Source organism: Microcebus murinus, chromosome 1, assembly GCF_040939455.1.
Source record: "Microcebus murinus isolate Inina chromosome 1, M.murinus_Inina_mat1.0, whole genome shotgun sequence".
Classification (NCBI taxonomy): domain Eukaryota; kingdom Metazoa; phylum Chordata; class Mammalia; order Primates; family Cheirogaleidae; genus Microcebus; species Microcebus murinus.
The window spans coordinates 15,197,730-15,201,786 of record NC_134104.1 but is presented as its reverse complement, the minus strand read 5'-3'; the positions used below and the strand labels follow the sequence as shown (position 1 = coordinate 15,201,786).

Here is a 4,057-nt window from a genome sequence, read left to right as displayed (position 1 = left end):
TTGGCCAGGTTGATTACTATGTGTCTTGGAGGTGATTTATTTACTATGAATCTTCCTATGAATGTCCATCTTGTATCTGTATGTCTGACTTTCAAGTGATACCAGGGAAGGTTTCTTCAATAATTTCTTCAAATAGGTTTTCCATGCTTTTAGCTCTTTCTTCTTTTCCCTCAGTGAAACTATAATTCGAATGTTAGTTCACTTCACATGGTCCCATATCTCTCTCAGTGATTGCTTGGACTTTTTCATACTCTTCTCTGCCTCTTTGCATGACTGGGTTATTTCGAGGCCTGAGATTCTTTCTTCTCCTTGGTTTAGCCTGTTGTTAAAGCTTTCTGCTGTGTTTTCAAATTCTCTAAATGATTATTTCATTTCTTTAAGTTCTATTGTATCCTTTATTATGTTATTTAGCTTTCTCATGATTTTTTCACTTTTTTTTTATTGATTTCCTCAAAAAAAAATTTTTTTTTTAGAAACTCATGTTTATTTTCCATCAACCTTATTTCCATTTTTAAGAGTTTGTAGAAGAACTTAAGACCACTCAGTGGTTGTTCCCACCCATTCAGTGGCCTGAGCAGTGGGAGCTGCAGACCAGTCTTCCGTGGCAGGCTGGGCGCTCCAGTCTTCAGTGGGGAACTGCTGAGTAGGCACAGAGGGCACCTGCACGCCTTCAGACCAGTCTGCAACCTCGGGCTGAGTAGAGTAAACTCAGGAGCTGGAGCTGTCCATTCACCCTGAAACTCCTCTTTGGTCACAGCTTTCTTGGCAGCAGCTTGCTCTTCCTTTTCAATCTCTTCAGGATCTCTGTAGAAGTAGAGATCAGGCATGACCTCCCACGGGTGTTCACGGGAGATGGTGCCACGCATGCGGAGAACTTCCCGGGCCAGCATCCACCACATCAGACCCACAGAGTGAGCCCCGTTGTTGTTGCACAGGATGGCAATGTCCACGTAAGGCAGAGGAGAATCTGTGTTACACAGAGCAATGGTAGGCAGGTTAACATAAGACGCCTCTGTGAGAGGCTGGTGGTCAGCCCTGGGGTCGGTAACCACCAGAAGACGCGGCTCCCAGAACGCGGATCTGGTCAGTGAAGGTGCCAGGAGTGAAGTGGCCAGCAATAGGAGTGGCTCCAGTGGCAGCAGCAAACTTCAGCACAGCTCGCTGGCCAGTATTCCTGGAGGATATGACACTGACATCAGCAGGGTTTTCAATGGCAACAATGGCACGAGCTGCCAACAGAAGCTTCTCCCAGGTCCTCTTCAGATTTATGATGTAGATGCCATCAGTTTTTCTTTTGTAGATGTACTGTTCCATTTGGAAGTCAAGGTTGGTGCCACCTAAGTGTGTTCCTGCTGCAAGGAATTTGAGGACATCCTCCTTCTTCATTTGCAGGACATCAAGGGCTCCGGACATCGTGAAAGTTTCCCTTTAAGTTACCACGGGAGTCCAGAACAACGCCGTATGGGCCCCTTCCGCGGGTAGCGTGGAAAAAAGCAAAAAATTTTTTGAGGGCCTCTTTTTGTTGGTTTTCAACTTTTCTTCAATTCCATTCATTTTATTTGTCATCCATATTCTGAATTCCATTTCTGTCATTTTAGCAACTTCCTTGTGGGTAGAATACGCTACTGTAGCTCTATTTTGTTCCCTTGGGGGTGTTGAACTATTTTGTTTTTTTTCATGTTGCCACAGATTTTTTTTTTACTGGTTTCTTGTCCTCTGGCTCAGAGGTCATTTTTTCCCGCCTCTAGAGGGAGCTACTGGGAGGAGGGTCAAGGCTGGCTCCCCAAACCAGGATGACTGCTTTTGAGGAAGGGGCTGCAATTCCCCAACTGGCTGTGAGGAGTAGGCTCCGCCCCTCTTGCATGACCCCTGCCCTCTGGTGTCTGGTTGCATATGTTCACACCTGAACATGCTACACTCCATTACTATGGAGCCAAGGCTGGGATCTTCCCTACCAGGGGACCCTCCCTAGTCCAACAGCATGGCTTTCCTGGGGGTGGACGGGTGCTTCCCTAGATCACCACATTTCATTCCCCTACAGTATTCTCCAGTCAGTTCCACCCACGTGCACTCCCTTGCCTTCCAAGTTCAACTCCCAAACCACCCTCTTGTGTCCTCCAGCAACTCACTCGAGTCCAGGGGGCATAGGATCCAGCCTGCATGTCTGACCTGTCTCCAGGAAATGCTGGCAGACAAGGACCTCCCAGATCAGGCACTCTGGGTCCACCAGAACTCCTCAAGGGGAAAGGCATGGCCCCCACTCTCTGCGAAAACCTCAGACTGGAGGATGCACCAGCTGAGGAGAGGTGGCCACTCACCAAATTCTCAGGTCAAGCTGCTCTCCCAGTTGCAGTGGGTTGGGAAGGAGTGGGGAAAGACAAGCCTCTGAATGGAAGAAAGCCAGCTCTATGATCTCTTGGGTCACTATACTTGGAGGGGAACCCTGCACAGAATGTCCATCTGGGATCACACAGTTCTCTCCATAATTCCATGGTTGCTGCAGTGCTTGGGCTCATGGGGTGGAAAAGCTTCCAAGTAACTTGGTAGCCCACTGATCACAAAAAGAGTGTGGGACAGGGAAACAGATCTCCTCTTACCCCTTTGCTGGGCTCCAAGCCTCTCTGGGTTTAATCCTCGCTGATATGTTTTCTTCCTTTATCCTCTTCCTTCTCTGCATCACTTTGCATCACTGTTTTCCTCCATAAGGTTCCCAGTGGGCTCTGGCAATTCTCTCTCTGACCTACACCTGAGTTGTGTACCCTCTCCCCCTCCGTTATCTGAAAACCTTCCTTTCTTCCAAGCAATGTCTCTAGTCATCAATCTTCTACACATAAAAAATTTTAAAGTGGGATGGAAGTTGCTAAGAACAAGAGAAAATTAGAGTAGGAAATACTCCTGCAGAAGCTCAATGAGAAGCAAAAGAAGATGATAATAACTAAGGAGTATAGGGGACAGGTAGAGAAGCTACAAGGAAACTTGTTTTACCTGTAACACACCTATCCTATCAGGATATGCACAAAGAATACAAAAGTACTATAAAAGGTAAAGAAACATGTCCCGTTAGTAGTCTGCCAATTGGACTCTTCATCTCACCTTCAGGAGAGAATGGAGAAGGCAGCTGGTCCCCTACCCAGTATTGCCCCCTCCTAGAAGTACTTTTGGATCCATGTATATGCCTCCTCTTGCACAACTTAAGGTGGCAGCTGTCAGGGAAGAAAGGGAGACAGGCTCACCATCCCCAGGTGGGGCATTCTCAGGTAACCAGAAATTAAGCAACATGGTAATTCCCCCATGTGTTTCAGCAAAGCATAAGTGTGAAATGATAGCCACATACTTCTAATTCTGGACATGAATTAGAAAAACTAGGAATTCACTAGTTTTTACATATAGCTAAATAGCAGACACTCTAAGTATGTCACTTTGATGCACCTGTTATTCATGGTATCCTCCTGGTCTTCAATCTTTTATGTGATCCCCTTCCCTTGAGTGTGGGCAGGAACTGTGACTTTCTTCTAAACCAATAGAGTCTGATAAAGATGATAGGATATATGTAATTACATTACATAAGAGTCTAATGTCTTTCTAGCAAGAAATCTTTCTCCCTTGCTGCCTTTGAGAAAGCAAGTGGATATGTTGGGAAGGTCCATGTGGCAAGGAACTGAGAGTGGCCTCCAGCCAACAATGAGCAAGAAACTAAGGCCCTCAATCTAACACAACCATAAGGAACTGAGTTCTACCAACAACCACATAAGCTTGGAATGGGATCCTTCCCCAGTCAAGCTTCAGGTGAGACTGCAGCCCTAGTTGGCATCTTGATTGCAGCCTTGTGAATCCAAGGACCAGGAAACCCAGCTAAGCCATGCCCAGACTCCCAATCTACAGAAATCATAAGAATATAAATATGTGTTGTTTTTAAGCTGCTAAGTTTGTGGTAATATTATTATTACACAACAATGTATAACTATGCATATGCTAACTTTAATCTTCTATTTATTTATTGGCTTTTAGTCCTAAGAATCTTGCTATTTATCTTGAATAAGTTCTAACCAATAAACCA

General features: G+C 45.5%; 1 pseudogene; it reads right to left on the bottom strand.

The window, feature by feature from the left end:
- Positions 1-467: 467 nt before the first annotated feature.
- Positions 468-1,495, bottom strand: LOC105871238 (small ribosomal subunit protein uS2-like; annotated as a pseudogene).
- Between the last annotated feature and the right edge of the window lie 2,562 nt (positions 1,496-4,057).